The following is a 23,288-nucleotide window of genomic DNA, read 5'->3' as shown; positions in this document are numbered from 1 at the left end:
ACCCTGCTGCCAGTTCCTGAAGGGAGACTCTATGCTCCCACCTCATCACAAAGTGCTAGAAAGCTGGAATATATAACTGGGGGGAGCCAGCAGGTTGGGGATTATTTAGGCATCAATGTTGAAATTTCACTTTGATACTTTATTTTAAGTTCATTCCCCCCATCACTTTGAAATCAGCTAAAAGGCTCCCACTTCTGGGGAACTTATGCAAAGAGGGAAGGCACAGAGGCAGGAGGTAGCCATATGAGACGAGAACCTCGGAACCGGAAAGACTGATTTATTTTCCCTCCCATGCAAATACAAAGTTTAATTAGTTTGTCTTGAAAGGAAACAGATTGATTCGCAGGATGATCTGTTGTCATCGGAGTTTTGAAGCTGTGACCGAGATTCCCATCACACATGTGGATATAATCCTGCAATTACGATCTGACTAATTGGCAGCTCCCCCCTGCATGTGTGTTTCCATGCTGTCAGTGGGGCAGTAATGAAAATAAATGCCACATTTGTGAACAGAACAGCTGTGGGCTTGCTTACCACATTTGGGACAACATCATCTGCCTTATCATGCATTTCAGAGCAGGGATAACTTAAGAATCCAGAATTTCATACATAAAAATCTTTGGTAAGAAAGTCTCTCTGCATGTTATTTGGGTGACGTTACATACCAGTTCTAATTTGTTGCCCAGGAAATAATTTGCCTCATTCGAAAACATGGGGATTCCCAATCATTCCCCTGAGAGTCAAACACCGTTCAGGGCACCCATTTGTACCCCCAACCTCCGTGCTGGAGCCAGCACAGCTCTAGGACCAGCCAGACCTTGACTTCAGTCTAAATGCTTCTCCCACTCAAGAACGCGGCCTCTCACTCATTCCCCCCTCCACACCCCTGTCCCTACCTTTGAGCAGCTTCTCTCCTTCCAGAACATTTTGGGAGATCAGTGCCCTGTAATCTTCTGAGAACCCAGACTTATAGGCCTGTCTGGATGTAAGATGCCCAGTATGTGCCTAAGAAGAGAAAGGAGAGTAAAGTAGAACGAAGCTGACAGCCCCAAAGCCCACCACCTGGTGTGGTCAGCTGTGCAAGGGCAGCACGGGGTCGAAGCCCTGACGGCCACAGGCTCTTGCCAGGTGCGGTGTTGGCTGGCCGCTGGGCACCTACAGAAGCAGGAGGCAAGACTGGGTGCCTTGCTCCCCAGCGACCTGGAGCATGCGCCACCAGGAGTCAAGGGCAGGCTGGCAGCAAGGCTGGGGGCTCATCAGGGGCCTCCAGGGAGGCGACCACAAGGAGGGGAGGAAGTGTCCACATGGCAGCAGCAGGAGTCGTCAAGCATCAGCCAAGGAAGCTGCTAAGGAGAGCTGGGGCTCAGGAAGGGGGCCAGGGGCTGGGAGCACAGAGTCCAGCCCACCCTTTGCAGAGCCATTTTCCCCTGTGGGCTCAAGACTGTGCTTCAGGGGAGGGGAAGGAGCAGGCTCCTGAAGTCTGCTCCCCGCAGATCACCCCACAGGGAGGCAAGGCCTAGGAGAGCAGGAAGAGTCTCCAAGAATCAAGAAACCAGCTCTGAGTGGGGCTGCCAAGAGGCCAGGGATGGGGGGTCCAGCTCCAGGCCTCTCCCCTCTTCCTGGGACACTCATCAGCCATCCAGGAGAGCCCCCCATCTCAGCCAACCAGGAGAGCAGCTGCGCCAGCTGACGGGAAAGGCTCGCTCGGCTCTCCTGCCTCAGAGGACATCCAGATGGCAGGGAGGGGGTACGGGAGCTTGGGGATGGGCAAAAGGACCCCTCCCTGGCTGCGGGAAGTGGGCCCCACGGGCAAGCGCAGGGGCTGGGGGCTGGCGGGAGAGAAAGCCACCTGTGTCACGGGGAGACAGCCCGCGACCAGGGAAAGAGCGCGGAGCCCTGAGCGCAGTCGCCAGCACCCCTCCACCGCTCCTTCACCAGCTGCGGGAGAGGAACGGGCCTCCCTGCCGGCCGCCTCCTCCTGTCCCAAGCGCCCAGTTTCGGCTCGGAGAGGCCGCCCCAAGCTCGGAGGTCCCTGGCACCCTGACGCCGGTGCCGGAGGCAGGCACACCTCCTGCCAAACGCACCCCGGGAGAGGCAGAGCGGGACGCGGAGTGGCTGCTGGGAAAAGCTGCCGAATGCGGCTTTGCTTGTGGGGAACGCAGCTCCAAATACCACCCGCGTCCCGGGAGGAGGCGAAACTCCTCCAGGAAAGTTTCTGCCCGACCCTGGGCATGCGCCCAGGGCCGCTCCGCGCCCCCGAGGCCTGGGAGCTGGCGTCGCCCGTGGGCACTTATGTCCGAGGTTACAACAGTGCGGCCCGGGAGGAGGCAGCCAGGCCGATCCGCCAGTAGAGGGAGTGCCTGCAGCAACTCCCGCGGCCCTGCCACCTCCGCCCAGGGCTCCTGCCAGCCAGCAGCCCCGCACGCGCGCCCAGGCCCCACACCCCGCGAGGCTCCGAGACCAGCTGAGGTCTGGGCGCCGGCTCCCCATGCCCGAGCGCGCTCCCCGCCCCGGTGCCCCGGGCCCAGGCCGCCCGTCGAGGAGCGAGGGCACCGGCGGGTTGTGGCTGCCACCCGCGCCACGGCGGGGCTCTGCGGGGAGGGTGCCCCGCGGTCCACATCCACCACCCACCCACCCCGATGGTCCAGGTCTGCACCCCGAAGTGCGAGCAGGCGCCGCGGACCCCGCCCCACGCCTCGACCGCCCGCGCCAGGCTCGCCTGGCCCGCGTGCGCCAAGGCGCGCGGCTCTCGGGCGGTGGAGGGCGCGGGGCTCCGCCAGCGGGCAGCCTGTCCCGGCGCGGCGAGCCGAGCCCCGGGCGGCGGCCGCACGCCCCGAGCTAGGAAGGAAACTCGCAAGCCCCGCCCGCCGCTCCCACTCGCCCCGCTCAGCTCCACCGCCCCACGCCGCCCCGGCGCCTCCCACTCATGCCGACCGCGGGAGACCGAGAGGAGCGCGACCGCCGGGCAGCGGGGCGGGGAGCGCGTGGCCGGGGACGGGGAAGCCCGGGCGAGCCCCGCGGGCGTGGACGCGCTGCTCGGGCTCCGGGAGGCCGGCGCGGGAGCGGCAACTTACCCGGAGCGAGCCGGAGAGCGAGAGCAGCACGAGGAGCACGCCGGAGCCCGCGGGCATCTTCCCTGCCGCTCCCGGGCACCCGCCCGTGCCAGGAGCCCCAGCCGGTCCCGCCGCTGATCCGGTCGCCGCCGTCCCCGGCGCTCCCTAGCGCCAGCCCCGCGCGTGGAGCCGGCCGTCTGCCGCGCTGCCGCCAGGCTCCGCGGTCAAGCCCAGTGCGGCGGGAGGCGGGCTCCCTCTGGCGGTTGATCTGGCGGCGCCTCCGTTCCACCCGCTCCCAACTGCAAGAGAAGCCACGTGGGAGCCCCGCCCCGCCCCTGAGCTCGCTGGGCTCGAACGGCCTTAAAGGGACCGCGCACCGCTCGCGCGCTCGGGCAAAGGAGACCGAGGACGCGCTGCCTCCATGGGCAAGAAGGGGAGCGGGGCAGCGTGGAGACCCCGAAGTCCCCGGGCCCACACCGGAGTGCCCCTCTGGGTGAGGAGCCCCCGCCTGCTTTGTCCAGATTCCAGGCCTGGCCAGCGCGGGAGGCGGGAGGCGGGAGGCAGCACTTGCACGCTGTCCTGGCTTTCTTTTAGGAAATGGCACCTTAACCCCAGGCTCAGGGTGCTATCCAGAAAAACTGGAAAGGTTTGGGGACCTTCCTGAAGCCACCTGTGTGTCCAAACGCAGGGTTACCCCGGAAAGGCCGAGGAGAAACTCCTGGGTGGAAGAGCTATCTGCGGGGGACAGAGGACAGTGCCCACAGCCCAAGCCAGGCGCTCCCTGGGCCCTGCAGGAGGGACTTCCAGGCTGGGGAATGTGTTAGGGGGTCAAGTGACAAATATGTACAACTTGGAAAGTGAGGCAGGGCATGTGCTCTTTTACTTTAGGCTTGGCGACTTAAAGAAAAGTGGTCTGTTTGCTCAGATATTTCTAATTTTCTTTGTCTTGGTTTGGAGTAGATTTGTGTCTGGAATACATTCGTTCTGATTTAAGAAATACGCTGCAGAGGCGTGAAAGACGACTGAGTGAAACCGCTGAGCTCCAAGGTCATTGTCCACTTGGGCGAGAGAGCAGGAAAGACTACAGAACAGCCCCCCTTCCCCCTCCCAGAGCACTCCTGCCTCCAGGCAGAGTGGCCTGCTGCTTGGTGCTCCCAACTGGCCTTCAGGAAATCAGATGGCAGGTCCCGGGATGGAGTGGGGTATGCTCGACATCCAAGAATGGACAAGGTCAGGCTGAGCTGCTCACCTCGGAACTGTGGTCCTACTCATGGGACCTCAGCTGGGTACCCACCTGCCACCCCTATGCCACGTCTTGCCCATCCTGGTGGGAGATCAGGGCCCCGATTTCCAGGGCCTAATGTGCTGGGCTGTCATCACGCCCAGACCTGCTCAAGGTCCTGCGCAGTGAGTGAGGTTTCATGGACTTGTCCATCAAAAAGCAGCGCCAGGTGCAAGTCCCCTCCGCTTCCCTCCTCATCCAGGAGTCATGTCGCTGCGGTCGTGCAACACCCGAGACCACTCTTCCGTTCTGGTGTCAAAACGTCCATCGCAAAGGCCTCACCTGCCTTCAGGAGAACCATGCATGGGGCAGATGAGTTTTGGGGAGAGGTACCCCATAACCCAGCATTTGCTCAGATGTGCTCCGTGAACCTCGGCAAGTACTAAGCACCACGCCAAATCTGGGAGAAGTGGTGTCTGGGTACAAACACGGTCCTGAGGTACAAACAGTGGGTACACGCAGCTCCCAGCTGTCAAACATCTTGGCGCCCTGGAGAAGGGGCATGGCTCCGGCAGGCAGCCCTTCAAGGAGCCAGCAGGCAGGGAGCCGGGAGCTTTATGTGAGTTAACTCCTGTGCTCCCCCAACCTCCACGTGGTGCACCCTGTTACTGTCCCCATTTCACAGCCGGGCAAGGGGGAGCATGGTAGGAGAGCTGACCTGCGGCGGCCACCCAGGTGGAGGTGGCAGCACCAGCATTCTAACTCAGATCTGAGTCCCTGGGCTGAGTGCCACGCCACAAACCTACCTGACAGAGGAAGCCTCTTTGCCTAGCATAGGTGGCTCGTGGACACATTGCAGGAGCACTGCAGTGACTGCCATGAGTCCAGGAGGAAGCCTTGCTTGGCCAGACTTCCTGAGAACCGGTGAGGACCGGTTTGGAGAGGAGGGGGCTGTGATGGCAAAGGATCAGCAGAGGCCTCAGAGGATGCTCCAGTGCCTCAGGGCTGCCCCCAGGAGTTCATTAAGAACGCTTAAGCTCAGGAACCACCCCCGACGCCCCGAGGATATCTGCACCCCTTCCCCACACACACACCGTGGGTCCTCGGATCATCTGCAGGAGAGTCGTGGGGAGGCTCGTGGAAACACAGATTCCTGGGCCCCACCTGAGCCCCGGGACCAGGAGCTTAGGGGATAGGGCCTGGGAAGCCCCCCTTTCATAACCTCTGCCACTCTCATTCACACAGCCTGGAGTCTGAGAACTACTAGCCTATCCCAGACACTCCTTACCACCTACCAAGCCAAGCTGGGAGCCTCTTGGAAAATGCTACTTCCCAGGACCCGCCCTGGAGCCAGGGAATCTAGAACCCCAGGTCAGTGCCTGGGACTCAGCATGAGAGATGGGGGAGAGACCGACCTGGCTGCCACCTGGGGGAGCACTGCACCTTCTCACCCAGCACCCAGGCTGGAGGAGGAGCTGTGAGCTCTGCACCCAGTTTCTAGAGCCCTGGAGACAAGCACGCTTTTGTTTTTAAGGGAGCTTAAGAAACTGCGCTGGGGGAGGTGGCTTGAGGCTGCCTCTGGTCTCCCAACACCTGTAAACTGTCGCTGGTAACTGGGCTGCAGAAGTTTGCTAAGTGTGATTGTCTTATCGCTCATCTACCCCTTGTTGTGCCAGCCTGGAGGGCCCATCTTTAGAAGCAAATCAGAGGCCTGCGCCCATGCCACACCTCCCTGCCTTTCAGCTCCTGTGAAAAGTCCCCCTCATTTATCATTATTTTTAGACACTTCAATGTTAAACAGAAAGCCATTTGGTAGAAAGCAGAATGCTGTTAGCAAAGGTCTCTTGGTAGAATAAAACAAAATCTTTGTGGACCATTGAAGATTTTCAAGGTATTATAAAAATGAATGAAATCAGACTGCTACCCAGCTCAAGAGAACATCCCTGCATGGAACAGAGGAAAACAACCTTAAAGGGAAGAGGGAAAAAAGAGAGACCAGAACAAGTAGTTCACCTCCTTCAACTCCAATAACACTGACCCTGCTGAAGCCAAGTCACACGGGGCCGAAGGAGGGGCTGGGCAAGGGGATTATGGCTCTCTCTGCCAGCATCCTCTTTCTCCTCCAAAATTCACCCGTACTGAAGAGTTTCAAGCGTGGTCTCATTGCATCCTCGCAGAAGGAACTGCTGTACCTGTTCCACGTGCAGAAAACAGGCCAGTGAGGGGCAGGGGTGCCCGAGAACGCCAGCTGGTCTGAGGCCAGGCTGAGCCTCCACACTAGACTGTGACTTAGAAACCTGGAGGGGTGGATGCAAACTTTCCTCCCCTTCTAAACTCAAGCTTCCCTTCCAGCCTTTTTCTCAGTCACACCCACTGTCCCCTGATCCCGAAGCCTGGCCCTGCACCCTGAAGGAGCCGTCCGTGCTTCTGTCCCTTCAGGAAGCTGCTGCCCGTCTCCACAAGTGGGTGCAAGTGGGTGAGTTCTACTCTGCATCTCACCTTGCCCTGGCCAGTGGCCAGTTATTTAGCTGTGATGCTGCCTGGAGGAGGTCTGGCACGTGCTGGGGTTTCTGGAAGATCTGGTGAATCTAGGTCCCGGGGTACCATGGCATCCCTGGATTCCGGGGAAGGAGAGGTGGGGACTTGGGGTCATTGGAAATTTTGGTGGAGTGGGAGATACTGCTCAGAAGGGGCAAAATTTGGAACCCATCGTGAACTCATGGGCCCCTCACATAGGTCATAGACCTTCTAGAGAGAGACGAGACGCTCATCCCGGCAGCAGAGGTGGGAGTTTTCAAGCCCCAGAGTGTCTGCTGTGCTCTGCGTGTTGCTTTCCCTGTTTGTTTGCTGTCTGCTATGAGAAAGGGGGAAAGACAAGCTGTCAGAGCAGGAGACTGGTGTCCAAGGCCACCAGTGACAGAACCTCCCCCTCGACCTATGGAAGTTAAACAACACACTCTTAGAAAAACAATGGGTCAAGGAGGAAATCTCAACACAAATCAATATCTACCTTGAAACTAATGAAAATGATAACACAACATATCAAAACTTATGGGATACGGCAAAAGCTGTACTGAGAAGGAAATTCATAGCCGTAAATTCATATATCAAAAAAAGAAGAAAGAGGTAAAATTGAAGAACTAACTGAATAATTGGAGGAATTGGTAAAAAACAACAAACTAACCCCAAAGAAAGAAGAAATGAAGAAATAACAAAGATCAGAGCAGAACTAAATGAAGTAGAAAATAGGAAAACACCCAAAAAATAAACAAAACAAAGAGCTGGTAGTTTGAGAAGATGAATAAAATTGACAAACCCTTAGCTAGACTAACAAAGAAAAAAAGAAAGAAGATGCAAATACACAAAATAAGAAATGAGAAAGGAGATACCACCACTGACCCCAGAGAAATAAAGACTATCATAAGAGGGTGCTTTGAAAAACTATATTCCAACAAAAATGACAATTCAGAGGAAATGGACAAATTCCTAGAAACACATAAGCAGCCTATATTGATGAAAGAAGAAATTGATGATCTCAACAAACCAATCACAAGTAAAGAGATAGGATCAGTCATTAAAACCCTCCCAACTAAGAAGAGCCCAGGGCCAGATAGATTCTTCACCCGTGAATTCTACCAAGCGTTCCAAAAAGACATAACACCAATTTTGCTTAAACTCTTCCAAAAAATTGAAATAGAAGGAACATTGCCTAATTCATTGTATGATGCCACCATTACCCTAACACCAAAGCCAAACAAAGACACCACAAGAAAGGAAAATTACAGACCAATCTCTCTAATGAACCTAGTTGTGAAAATCCTCAACAAAATACTTGCCAATCATATTCAACAACACATTAAACAAATTATACACCATGACCAAGTGGGCTTCATTCCTCATATGCAAGGATGGTTCAACATAAGAAAATCAATTAATATAATACACCACATAAACAGATTGAGGGGAAAAAAATCACATGATCTTATCTATAGATGCAGAAAAAGCATTTGACAAAATACAGCACCCTTTCTTGATAAAAACACGGCAAAATATAGGAATAAAAGGAAACTTTCTGAACATAATAAAGGGTATATATGAGAAACTCACAGCTAACATAATTTACAATGGTGAAATCCTAAAATCGTTCCCTCTAAGATCAGGAACAAGTCAAGGATGCCCACTATCACCCCTTCTTTTTAATCTTGTGTTACAAGTACTTGCTTAAGCACTGAGGCAAGACCCAGATATAAAAGAAAATGAAACAGGAAAGGAAGAAGTCAAAATTTCACGATTTGCAGATGACATGATCCTATACATAGAAAGCCCTGAGGAGTCTACAACAAAGCTTGTAGAACTTATAAATGAGTTCAGTAATGTTGCAGGGTATATGGTCAATGTACAAAAATCAGTAGCATTTCTATACACCAATGATGGGCAATATGAGGAGGAAATCAAGAAACAAATACCATTTACAATAGTAAATAAAAAAATCAAATACCTAGGAATAAATTTAACCAAAGATGTAAAAGACTTATACATAGAAAATTACACAAAATTGTTCAAGGAAATCAAGGAAGACCTAAACAAATGGCAGAATATTCCCTATTCATGGATAGGAAGACTAAATATTATTAAGATGTCTATCCTACCAAAACTGATCTACAGATTCAATGCAATCCCAATGAAAATCAACACAGCATTTTTAGTGAGCTAGAAAAACTAACTCTGAAATTTATTTGGAAAGGAAAGCGACCCCGAATAGCCAAAGACATATTGAAAAAGAAAAATGAAACTGGAGGAATCACACTACCAGACTTCAAAACATACTACAAAGCTACAGTAATGAAAACAGCATGGTATTGGCACAAGAATATACACACTGACCAATGAAACGGAACAGAGAGTTCTGATATAGATCCTCATATATACCGTCACCTGATATTCGACAAGACCACCAAACCCCCTCAACTGGGAGAGAACCGCTTCTTCAACAAATGGTGCCTAGAGACTTGGATATCCATACGCAAAAGAAGGAAAGAGGATTACCATCTCACACCTTATACAAAAATCAACTCGAGATGGATCAAAGACCTAAATGTAAGAACCAAAACCATAAAGACCTTGGAAAACAATGTAGGGGAGCATCTATAGGACCTTGAAACAGGAAATGGCTTCATGAACTTCACACCCAGAGTACAAGCAGCAAAAGAACAAATAGATAAAACGGGACTTCCTCAAAGTTAAGCCTTTTCCGCCTCAAAGGAGTTTGTCATTAAAGTGAAAAGAGAGCCTACCCAATGGGAGAAAATATTTGGTAATCATATATCTGATCAGAGACTTATATCCTGCATATACAAAGAACTCCTATATCTTGAAAATGAAAAGACAAACAACCAATTTAAAAAATGGGAAAAAGACTTGAACAGGTGATTCCCCAAAGAAGAAATACAAATGGCTAAAAAGCACCTGAAGGGCGGTGGACTTGGCCCAGTGGTTAGGGCGTCCGTCTACCACATGGGAGGTCGGCGGTTCAAACCCCAGGCCTCCTTGACCCGTGTGGAGCTGGCCCATGTGCAGTGCTGATGCGTGCGCAAGGAGTGCCGTGCCATGAAGGGGTGTCCCCCACGTAGGGGAGCCCCACGCGCAAGAAGTGCGCCCCATAAGGAGAGCCACCCAGTGTGAAAGAAAGTGCAGTCTGCCCAGGAATGGTGCGGCACACATAGAGAGCTGACTCAACAAGATGATGCAACAAAAAGAAACACAGATTCCCATGCCGCTGACAACAACAGAAGCGGACAAAGAAGACGCAGCAAATAGACACAGAGAACAGACAACCGGGGTGGGGGGGCAGGGGGGGGGGGAAGAGGAGAGAAATAACAAATAAAAAATCTTTAAAAAAAAAAGAAAACTAAAAAAAAAAATAAAAAGCACATGAAAAAATGCTCAAAATGACTAGATATTAGGGAAATGCAAAACTACAATGAGATACCATCTTACTCCATTAAGATTAGCAGCTTTCAAAAAAAAACAGGAGGCTACAAGTGCTGGAGAGGATGTGGAGGAATGGGAACACTCATCCACTGCTGGTGGGAATGCAGAAGGATCCAGCCATTCTGGCGGGTTGTTTGGTGAATTCTCAAAAAGTTAGCTATAGATTTGGCATATGACCCAGCAATTCCACTGCTGGGTATATACACAGAAGATCTGAAAATAAGGACACAAACCGATATATGCACACCAATGTTCATAGCAGCATTATACACTATTGCCAAAAGATGGAATCAACCCAAATGCCCATCAATGGAGGAATGGATAAATACAATGTGGTATATACATACAATGGAATACTACTCAGCTATAAGAAAGAATACAGTACAAACACATGTGATAACATGGATCAATCTTGAGGACTTTATGTTGAGTGAAGCAAGCCAGGCATTGAAGGACAAATACTACATGACCTCTCTGATATGAAACAAGCACACAGAGCTGTCTCAGAGGGCTAAAGTCTGGAAGATAGGCTTAAAGGAATCTGGGTGGATGAGGAAGGTTGCAAGCTGATGCCTACATGGGTGAAGACTATGACAAGCTGGAGGTAAGTATTTGTACAGGGAAGGAATAAGATGGGGGCATAGGGATAACTTTGGGTGGGGCTTCGTGGACTTGAGGGGGGCTAGGGTTGGGAGGATGGGTCAGATAACCCAAGGAAATGGCCTGGGGGGAACCACTGAATATGGGAGAATGTCAGGTATATGGTTGAAACTATACTGTTGAGAAAAATCTTTAGAAAATATAATAAGGAAGGATCACATGTTAAAAGTGCTTAAGGTACGGGGGCAAGCTTCTAGGGAGTATGTGAGTGATCATTTTGTCATAGTGTGTTATATCAGTGGGTGGAGACCCATACAATGAGTGTGAAGGTGTACCCACATCCTGGGGAGACCTGATGTTCCTAAAGAGAGGGAATTGTGTCTCCCAAGAGGATTGCTGGCTGCTAGTTAGTTAGGGCAGGTTACTATGTCAAGCCCTCAGCATTGTTGCAGGATCTTTAAATCTGGTTCCTCAAGTAGTGAAGATTGAGTGTCATGTTGTGCCCTGAGGGGAGGGGCAGAGAGGTATAGCATGAATGGAAACAGGGAACTGGGGGCAATGGAAGTGCTCCACAAGATCATGCAATGATGGACATGTCAACTTACATCTAAAGTGTATAAAAGTCTATAAACTAAAATTTAAACTATAATGGAAATCATAAGGAAACAAAATTTAGAAATTTGTACAGTCTAAAATATAAACAATAATGTAAACCAAAATGGAACCATGTTTGATAACTATGTTTCAAAATTTGTACATCACCTGCAGCAAATATAACATGAATATGTAAAGAGATCATTGTTGTGCAAAGGGGAAAAGGGTTTGATGTTGGATATCTGGGAGTCCCCTATACTGTGTATGTGAATTACTGTGATCTAAAACTTTTTCGAAGACAAAATTAAAAATTAGAATAAAAAAAGAGAAAGGAGGTAGACACTGAGGAAGAAATTAAAATGGCTTGTCATTGTACATACAGGGCAACACCTATTACATTGATGAAAGGCAAAATGTTAGAAACAAAGCTTTATAATATTTTTTGTTTTATTAATATACCAATTTATTTTTTCTTTATTTTAGTCTTTTCTAAATTAGTATGTATTCTATTTCTAAACTTTAAACCTATCACTGTATTTCAATTTCCTATTAACTGAATTTCACAATATATTAGGATTCATTGTTGAACAAGTGTTGGATCACAGAGAGGTTCAACTATGGCAGGGGAGGAACTCTAGTGTGGGGTGTTAATGATGGGGGGCACATGGGTATGGCGGAGTTCTCCAGGGCAAGTATATAGGGAACATAAATATGTTAGGATGTATGTTGGGTATTTTTATAGTAGCCACGGTTACAAACGTCAACTGTGGGAGTGACGAGTTCCCACCCAGGGGAGCTCTGTCACATTCCCCAATGGAACAACAATAATCCCCCAAGTACAACGGCAAAGATTAACAAGGAAAGATGGTTCAATAATGAGTCCTTGATACTGATGACTATGCTTAGGAGCCTGTGTGCCTGAAAAATGAACTAGGTCTAGAGCTGTAGGGTGCCTAAGGGTTACCTCCTGAGAGCCTCCATGTTGCTCAAATGTGGGCACTCTCTAAGCCAAACTCAGTATGTAAATGCATTACCTTCCCCCCAACGTGGGACATGACTCCTGGGGATGAGCCTCCCTAGCACCCAGGGATTACTACCAATCACTGACTGGAGAAGTAACTAGAAAGAGACCTCAAATAAAAGGGTCAACTCAGACCAGCAGAATATCTCAGCCTACATGTTGGATCAAGTGTTAAAAACTGCTCTTTGACCTTGAATAAAAGGGGGAAATGACAAGGACAAATGAGTTGATATGGCTAAGCGTCTTCCAGAAAGAGTCAAGAGGTCATCAGAGGGGTCGCACTTATGCATATGTCAGTAGGAACCCAGAAAAAGCCAAAATAGATACAATCTTAGGTACTGGTTCTCCTGAAGTCTATGGAGATCCACAGTGTATATAATCATGGCAGATGGATTTGGAGCTCTGTGCCATGTCAGAGAGCCCTACTTTGGAATTTGTGCTCCTGAGTGTGACAGAGCTGGACTCAGATATGTCTTTTCTACATATGCCTCTTCTGTCACTTTTACTGAACCTGTGGTTGGTGCTAGGGATGGTCCATACTCAGGAGACTTGAATCTCTGGACTGCCCGTGTGACAGCTGGGCCCTGAGCCTCAGCAGAGTGACAACACCTACTCTCTGGTTCATTGGTCTGCTAACAGGGAGGTGAAGATGGTCAACCACCACACAAGGGAACCAAGAGTGCCGACAACTCCAAGTAGGAGAATCACATCCATCAGCCATGTAGGATCTTAGCCCCCTCTCAATTTAGAGGTGGAGTGGACATCACCATTGGAGGGTCCACAGGATGGAGGAATAAAATATGGATTAGAGTGGACTTACTGGTATTCTACCAAAGAGCTATTATGACTCTAGCAATGGAAGAAATTGTATCATTGATGTGGAGACAGTGGCCATGGTAGTTGCTGAGGGCAGGGAGATGGAAGAAGAGATGTGTTCTGAGGGCATTTTTGGGACTTGGAGTTGTCCTAAATACTATTGCAGGGTCAGACGCTGGATATTATATATCCTGCCATAACCCACTGGATGGCCTAGGGGAGAGTGTAAACTACAATGTAAACTATAATTGGTGTGTTGCAGCAGTGCTCCAAAATGTATTCATCAAATGCAATGAATGTGCCACAATGAAGAAAGGTTGTGGATGTGGGAGGAATGGGGATGGCCGGTGGGCATTAGGGTATATGATAATCTCTTATATTTTTTAATGTAACATCTTGTGTGGTTTATACCTTTTTTAAAAAGGCAATTAAAAATAAATTTTAAAAAAATAAAATTTACTGTTAAAAAAAACAAAAGCCACAAAAGCATCTCAATAGATACAGTAGCCACATAAGCATCTCAATGCGCACAGCAAAACCATTTAAGAAAATTCAACATTCCTTCATGGTAAAAAAAACAAAAACAAACAATCACTCAACCAACTAGGAATACTAGGAAATTTCCTGAACCTGATAGAATCATTTCCTCCTAAGATCAGGAATAAGACAGGGTGCCTGACCTCATCATTTCTATTAGATATTGTACTGAAGCTCCTAGTCAACGCAATTAGGTAAGAAAATAAAATAAAAGGCATTCAGATAAGAAAGAAAGAAGCAAAACAATTTGTATTTGCATATGGTATTTTATTGCATGTAGAAAATTATAAGGAAACTACTAAAATCTATTAGGATTAATAAATACCCTCAGCAAGCATGCAAAATACAAGATTGATATATAAAAATCAGATATCTATCCTGCCATAACCAACTGAATATACTGGGAGAGTGTGTAAACTACAATGTAAACTATAATCCATATTGTGTCACAGTGCTCCAAAATGTACTTATTAAATGCAATGAATGTACCACACTAATGAAAGAGGTTGTTGCTGTGGGAGAAGTGGGGGGTGTGGGGTGTGAGATACATGGGAACTGCTTATGTCTTTTAATGTAACATTTTGTGTGATCTATGTATCTTTAAAAAAATAGATAATAAAAAAATAAAAATAAACGCACACATTTATGGTCAATTGGTTTTCAACAACGTGCCAAGAACATTCAATACAGAAAGAATAATCTTTTTAACAATGGGTGCTGGGAAAACTGAACAGCCACATGCAGAAGAATGAAGTTGGACCCCTACCTCACACCATATACAAAAAAAAACACAACAACTCAAAATAGATCAAAGACCTAATAAATGGGCTTAAACTATAAAACTCTTAGAAGGAAACATAGGTACAAATCCTCATGACTTTGGTTTAGACAATGAATTCTTAGATAATGACACCCAAAGCAAAAGCAACATAAGAAAATAGATGAATAGATGAACTGGTCATCACCAAAGTCAACAACAACAAAAGGACCTCCCAGGACCATCAAGAAAATGAAAAGGTAAATCAGAGTGGGATAGAAACATTTGCAAATCACGTATCTGATAAGGGACTTGTACCTAGAATATATGAAGAATTATTAGAATTTAGTAATAAAAAAGACCAAAAAAAAAAAAAACATTTAACACAGTTAAAAATGGGCATAGGATATGAATAGTTTTCCAAGGAAGATATACAAATAGAAATGCAAATCAAAATCACAATGAGATACGATTTTATACCCACTTGAATGGCTATAACCAAGAAAGTTAGAAAATAGCAAGTGTTAGGGATGATGTAGAAAAACTGGGAACCCCATATTCTGCAATTGAGAATGCACAATGGTGTAGCCATTTTGGAAAACCGTCTGGCAGATTCACAGTTGGCTGAACATAGTTACCATATGACTTAGCAATTCCACTCCTAGGAGAAAGATATTGAAAACATGTGAACACACAAAAACTTATACATGGGACGTTCCCAGCAGCATTATTCAGAATATTCAAAAGGGGAAACAACCCAAATATCCATCAATTGATGAATTGATAAATAAAATGCATTATATCCATACAATGGAATATTATTTGACTGTAAAAAGAAAGGAAGAAAAGAATTGCAACAACATGGATGAAACTTGAAAATCTTATGCTAAGGGAAAGAAGCTAATCACTGATGACTACATGTCATATGATAACATTTAGATGAAATGCCCAGAATAGGCAAGTTAGTGGTTGCCTAGCACAGGAGTTAGGATGGGGTACTGGCGTGATGCCCAAAGGAAGCAGGGTTTCTTGCTGGGATAAATGAAATGGTCTAAAAGTGATTGTGGTGATGGATGCACAATTGTGAATACACTAAGACCATTGAATTGCACATTTAAATGGGTAAATTGTATTGTAGATGAATTATAATAATAAAACCTTTCCAAGTAAAAGCCATGGTTGGGGAGATATATTAATACTGAAAAAACACTCATGACACGAGAGCACTTCAGGTCTCACAGCCTTGTATATAAATCCCAGCTGGTCCATCACTACCTGTGAGCACAGGAATGATTGGCTCAGTCCTCCTGAGCCTCATTCTCCTTTTCTTTAAGATGGAGATTGGCTATGAGGCTCTAAAGAGATCATAGAAATTATGAGATCTGAAACATAAGAGATGCTTAATAATAGCAATAGGTACCATTTGTTGACATGTTTTAACTTGAGGTCATGGATTTATAAATATTACCTAATTAAATAAATGTTAGTTCCTTTCAATGATGTCCAGCCTTCTTCTGCCATTTTAATATCTCACACCAACATTTGTCATTGCCCTAGCTTAGCACTGCTGGCATAGAACATATTTATATTACATTGCCTCTTTCCCTCAAAGTTCCCAGCATAATGCAAAGTACACAAATACCTAATTACTGCCTGCTGATTCCAAGGCATTATAATAGATACTTTGTGGGGATTGGAGAGGCAAACACCACTGTAGTTATTTTTTACAGAGCTTTGGCTCAGTTCATCAACAACAACAAAACAAATGAAAGAACTAATTAGCTTAATTTGCCCAAATTTCACTCCAACTAATGCCCCAATCTCAGATGAAGACTTTTATTAAGAGTGCTTTGTATCTCATTATTAGGGAAGATCTCTTTAATGAATAGTTAAGTGCAAATCAGTATTTGGCTTGTTGGTTTGTTGCGCTTGCCCATTTCAAAGTCACTCAACATTGACAACTCTGGAGAGATAAATATTCAGTTCATTTAAAGTAAAAGAAATTTAGAAAACGAAATGATGCTGTGGAAGGGAAAGGACAAATGACTTTTGTATGGCACCTTCTGACACACTAAACCATGGCTGAATGTAATATTTTTGTGATCTATGTATCTTTTAAAAAATAACTTAAAAAATAAACAAAAAAAAAAAAGTGGGCACCAAAACTTGAAATGACATTTTAAAGAGGAATCTTGAGTGACCATTAAGGATGTGAAAATTATTGGGAAATACAAAGTAAAACCCAAGCTGGGTCTTTTTAACCCACAAATTGACAATCCAACACCAGCACTGGCCTCTGATATTAATGGATGTGGAGAGACTGACGCACCAAGGTGGACTGTGGACATTAAGACACGGAAAAACTCTCAGTCATTCATCATGAATGTGCAGAGGCACACACCCACTGGCCCAGCCACTCCACTCCTAGGTGTTTCCCCAGGAAAATGCTTTACACTTGCAGCAAGAGGTATGGACAAGCATGTTAACTGCACAACTGTGTGATAAATAAATGTGAAAACAACCCAATCCATAAAGAGTGAAATGGAAAGTAACCCAGAGTGTACTTACACAGTGGGATATTGTACAACACTGGAAATGGAAGTTATGGCCTCAGGCAATCAAATAGATAAAGCCCAGGAACGGATTAATGGCAAGTGAAAAGGAACAAAAGTGGTAAGAATACATACAGCATTATTCCATTTCTGTAAATTTCAAATTGTGCAAAATGTAAATAAAACATGGGAAAGTTGAGAATATACTAATTGGGATACAAATGTGTGTGCTGTAAAGAAATGTAAGGAGACAATTAGCACAAAGTTGTGGTTACTTCTGAGAAGGCAAGAGCTGGGAAGAGATGGAGAGGAGGGAGGATATCTCCTGTGTCATCAAAATTCATAGTAATTTGTTTTCTCTTAAACTGTTTGCTGAGTTCTGGGGCATTCATTATTTTGAGAGTCTTCATAACTTACGCTTAGATTATAGATATTCTTTTGTGCCTGCCTGTAACCTCTCTTCCCCAAATCTGTTCTTCAGCAGCATACAGAATGTTCCTGCCAAAAGGAAGATTTGATCAGGAAACTCCCTTTGATGAGATATTCTTTTGGCACCACAAGGAACCCCCTTCATATCTTCTCCTACATGCCCCCACCAGGACGCTTTTCCCTCTGCATTCCAGCCATTCCCAGTCAGTGGCCCTGTCCCAACATCTCTTGTAATTTTACTTTCTTATCTGTTGGCTTGAAGTGTACCCTGCCTCCCACTCTCTCCTAAACTTTCAGCTTAAACATGTCTCCTTTATGAAACTGTCTCTTGCTTTGCCAGACTGTACAGTTTGCATTGTAATGTGATTATATTACTTCTCTAATGACAATAGTATTCCTTCTTCTTCCCCCAATTTTTTAAGTTATAGAATCCTGATTTTGAATGGGAATGGAACACTTCAATTTTTTTTTCCTGCACCCGAATTCACCATGTTTTGTTTTGTTCCTCCAGTCAAATAAATTCACGACTCAGGACCAGTCCTTTGGTTTATATTTTCTTTAAATATCTCTTGGTCAGCTTCCCAGTAGATTTTTTAAAAATGAATTTTTGAAGCCTATTAGTGGTCCTGCCATATGACTTGGAGTTGTCTCTTCTCAATCCTTGAATATTCAAGTCTCCTTTATTATGTAAATTTAAAAAAATTAATTTTACTTACAAATATTGGTTCTGGTTTTTGCTTTCAGTTTTCCATGGGACTCCAAATTGACAAAGGTAGACAATCGGGGTCTGTGATGGCTTGGTGCTGTCACATCAGCCCCTACCTGTTTATTTCTAGATGAGTCTGTGCTACAGAAATTCATTTTATTTCAAGTCATTATTTTCCAGGTCTCCATTGCTCCCAGACAGCCCTAATTCTTACTGCTCGTTTTTGTTATTTCTTTCATATTCAAATAGCTTTGCTTAGCTATGAGCTACTTCTTTTCTATAAATACTTATCCTAGCTGGCAGTCATATTTTATGAGACCATCAGAAGATCTTTCACGGATCGGCTGAGGGCTGTTTTCCAGGAGAGCTTGAACTGTTCCTACAATCACAGGTTTCTGTGTGTGATTAGCTGCCATTTAAAATTTGGAAAAAAAGGAAACAAAACTGGGCCTTCCTTTGCCCAAGTAAGAGACTCCAATTCTGTCCACTGCCTCGCAGTCGGAATGCTTCCCGCCAGTGGTCATTTTGCTTGTGACTCCTCACTGAGTACCACTTCTCCAATATTGCTATCACACCACATCTCTCTCATCACTGTTGGAAAAATGGGATTCGCTATGGGCACAAAATGGTGGCCCCCATCTTGAAGATGTGTGTATTTTTTGGACTCAACCAAAACTGCTCAGCTGCAGATTCCTTTAGTCAGGGTGCTACAACCTGGCTACATCAGCACCACATTTGCCCTTTTTTCTTTTTCTCTCATTTTTGTGTCTTGGGTTTAGCTATCTCTTATTTTCATCTAAAATTAAGTAATTTGAGTTTCTCTTTTTTGCTGCTTTGTAAGTTACTTCCAGAAATAAAAGAAACGCTGATTTTTGCAATCATGATCAAGATTATAAACTGGAAACTGGTACCACAGAGTTATAGTAAATTAGATTATACTCTTACGACTTTATGAAAGGCATTTAGATTATAGGTGCCTGAATGCTAATACATACAAACTTTCAATTATTTGTAAATAGTTTATTTATGGGTAAAATCAGTAGCTCACAAAACTTTTATTATAGCCAACTTCATAATTAGCCATGGCCTGCTTCCTGACATACAGGAACATTCAATCTTTTCAAATGACTGAGAGAAGGAAGGAAGGGAATATTTGTGTCCAGATTCCCACTCTTTCCCATGGTAATTTAACTTTGTAGAAGTTAGATTTTTAAACTGCATACAGGAACTGACTGACAATTGTTTTTCCATGCAGAGAGTTTTAAATCTTAGATAGCTGTCTTTTTAGCTGCCTGGTTTGGTCTGCTTGTTTTTTTCTGCATGTTGTTGTTTATTTCTGTATACACTTAAGTTCATATTTCTGGGTAAAGGTCTATACAGTTTTAAGTTTTCCATATTAAATGCTCGATTTTTACTGATTTCATGCAGATCACTAATATAATTTCAAAAGCGTAATGCTTTGTTCACTTAATTAGGTCCTTTCATTTGAACTAAATGCAGTTTTAAAAAGGTATTAAAGGAGAAATAGGAAATTAAAACCACAAAAATAAAAGAGCAAACGTGAGCATTACAAGAACTAAGATTTTAGGTAAACAATTTTGCTCCTAGTTTTTGCCTTTTAAAACAAATAAAATAGGATAATACCACCAATGGCACCAATAACACCACTAACTGCACTGTTATCTACTAATTGAGAAAGGTATATATCTAGCATATCAGTTGTTCAAACATTCCATTTCTTCATGTGACTTATCTCTAAAAAAAAGAATACTTAATAAAACTGATTCAAAATGCAAGTTACATAACATTAAACACAGATTGCAATAGGAAGAAAGTACTCTGTAATTAGAATGGTCTCACAGTTTCATTTAATCCTGAAAATGATTCCCAGATGCTTTCTAACTGATGTCAAATTACCTGTCTGGGTCTCTAGCAATAAAATGTGACTAATTGATTTTTCTTGGTAAATTTTACATATTGAAGGTATTCCTTTCTTTTCAATTAGTATGTGTGTTCAGAGGTTCCCATGTGTCACACAATTCTTTTATACTCAGTGTACTGAATACAATACTTCTTGCCTTCTACCTTCCTGAAGGCATAGCCTTCTAGTCACATCCATGAAGGCTGCTTTCTTTGCAAAAGCAACACCTGCTGTTTATCAAAGTGGCTGCAATTTCTCTTCTCTCTCTTTTATATTTTAATTTTTGCTAGAGAAGTTGTAGGTTTATGAAGTGGTCACAATTTTACTTGCTACCTTCTCTGCTCCCAAAATGTAACTATCTATTTTTTGTTCCTAAGAGAGAAAGAAAAGGTAGAGAGAATATTTTAGAGGTATAATTTACTGAAGGACAGCTTCATGTATGTATTGTAAGGGACTTTTTTATTTCACTATATTCAAATAAAACAAATCTTATGTCTATTCAGAAAATTGATGTTTCATTTTATGTTTCAGCATGACTGTCTAATGTTATTCATGGATTTTTGGAATTATTTTCATCAAAATTAAAATAGTTTGAACAAACTGGAAATTTCATTACACAAAAGTTTCACTTCTAATGAATAATCAATTATATATAAATATTCAATAGCTGAAGGAACCATTGTTTTAAATGTCAAACACGTAATTTATCTCAACATTGAAAATAAAAGATAAGACTACTTTGCTTTAAGAAATATAAATGATTGAAATGTTTTCATCGATTTTACAAAACGACCTGGCTTTGTATATACAATTTTTAAAAAATCACTCATTCCCATTTAACGTAACTGCCAATTGCTTGTACATCAAAGCTGTCAAATAGGAATTTTCAGTGTTTTACCTCAGCTTAACATTTCATCCATCTTCCTGATGGGCTTAGAAAGATTTATACGTGGAACTGTCTGTGCAATGAGAAATGGAAAAAAACCTAACGCTGTTAAACAAAAGAAATGCTAATAATATACAGAAACTTCTAACACCTATCATGTTGAATTGTGGTATGTGTCTATTGATTAAAATATTTCTGGGAGATATATTGAGATAATAAAAAGAGAAAAGATGTATTTATATGATAAACAATATAAAATTAGCATACCTTACATAAATGATACCTTAAGTTACATTTCAAAAGAAGTCATATCAAAACTTTTGCTATCGCAACTGAGAAATAATGTTAACTCTAATGGATTGCATAAAAGTGTTTTGAAATTAAGGCAAGATCCACACCCTCTCTTTATATTACAGAGAGAAAACTGATATAAACAGAAAGCTTTTTTATTTTTCTTTTAAGGCCAAACAAAATATCTGTAATAAGTGAAAGTATCAATGTAAAGGAAGGGCATGAGATACTTCATACGTTCTGCTATCACTGTATCCGGGTCTGGCAAATTTAGGTACATTATAATGATGAAGGTTCTAGGTTAAAAAGAGAGCACAGTCAAAATTAGTTTCCAAGATCTGGCAGAACCTGGGTACTTTGAGATTTTTAATGTTAGGTGAGGATGTCTTAAAGTGGAACTCTTTCTGGAAATGATGGGTAAAAACTAATCAGTGTTGCAATGTAGTTTTATGGCAACCTGGAATGCCATCTTTAGCTAATTTTAAAAATAAATTAGACGAAACACTGAAACAAAATGAATGAAATATCATGTCATTTTAAAACACCTCTATTGGGTCTTCAAAAGTTTTTTCTTTTACTCTAAGTAAAAAAATATTTGCTATTTTTTTTTTTTTTTTGAGCCACATCCGCTTCCCATATTTCTGGCTACTCTTATACATTTATTATTTATTAATTTTTTGAACTTTATCATCATATATAAACATACATAAACAATAAGTGTATAATAACAGTTATGAAGTTAACAAAACAAACATATATAACATCATACAGGACTCTCATAACTCACCCTACCACAATAACTTGCATTGTGTTAAACCTTTTTAACTAATGATTAAAGAGCATTGTCAAAACATTACTACTAACCAAAGTATTTTCCCCCAACCAACCCTATTATTATTATTATCTTTATATCATTTATACATGAATATACTAAACAATTATGTGTATAGTAAAAGTTGTGAACTTACAAACCAAATGTGCATATCATACATGGGTTGCATGCATCAACCCTACACCAACACCTTGCATTGTCGTGAGATGTCTGTTACAAATTATGAAAGAATATTGTCAAAATCTTACTACTAGTCATAGTCCTTATCTTACATTTGGTGTGTTTTTCTCCCAACCCATGCTATTATTATTTTTAAAATATATATTTTTATGACAGAAGTTGTTTATCAGTAACAATCATGCACATGTGCAGAATTCCCAAACAACACCCCCCCATCCACATACCACAGTGTGTCATTTGCTACTAAGATAATATCATTTGACTGTTACCAGGTCCATAGTGTACATTTGGCACACATTTTCCGTTCTGCCCCATTATCAACACAGTACATCTTTGGCATAGATGCAAGCATATTACATTACTACTACTAACCACAGTCCATAGGTCACTCCAGTTGTATTTTTCCCGTCCTTCACCACATTCCCAACACCCTGCAGTAGTGATGTACATTTGCTCTAGCTCACAAAGGACACTCCTGCATCTGTACCGTCAACCACAATTGTCATCCACCTCTTCGTTTACTGTGCTATTCGGTTCTTAGATTATTCACTGGCATTCTGTCAAATGGAATTTACATACATAGGCTAACATTTTCAGTCACATCCCCATTTATAAACTAACTGGTACTCACTATGTGTTACCATCTACTCTATACATTTCCACTTTTACAGTAAAGCTAATTAAAACTTTACATAGTCCACCTCAGTCCTCCTATCTCCCTTAAGAATAGAGTAGGTCTTGAAGATATTTTCCTACAATTCCTTCTAGAAGTTTTATGGTTCTTGCTTTTATTTTTAGTTTTTTGATCCATTTTGAGTTAATTTTTTGATAATGTGTGAAATAGGGGGTCCTCTTTCCTTCTTTCGGCTATGGATATCCAATTCTTACAGCACTATTTGT

General features: G+C 43.8%; 1 long non-coding RNA gene across 1 annotated transcript; it reads left to right on the top strand.

Annotated features, from left to right (window-relative positions):
• Nucleotides 1–3,275: 3,275 nt before the first annotated feature.
• LOC131275570 (uncharacterized) lies at nucleotides 3,276–14,474 on the top strand. Its single transcript, XR_009182992.1, has 2 exons — nucleotides 3,276–3,546; nucleotides 4,014–14,474. It is a non-coding gene; the product is annotated as an uncharacterized lncRNA (long non-coding RNA).
• The last annotated feature ends 8,814 nt before the right edge of the window (nucleotides 14,475–23,288 follow it).

Source organism: Dasypus novemcinctus, chromosome 23 (assembly GCF_030445035.2).
Source record: "Dasypus novemcinctus isolate mDasNov1 chromosome 23, mDasNov1.1.hap2, whole genome shotgun sequence".
Taxonomy (NCBI): Eukaryota; Metazoa; Chordata; class Mammalia; order Cingulata; family Dasypodidae; genus Dasypus; species Dasypus novemcinctus.
Note: the sequence above shows the minus strand (reverse complement) of the source record. Positions and strands in the feature narration are given on the sequence as shown.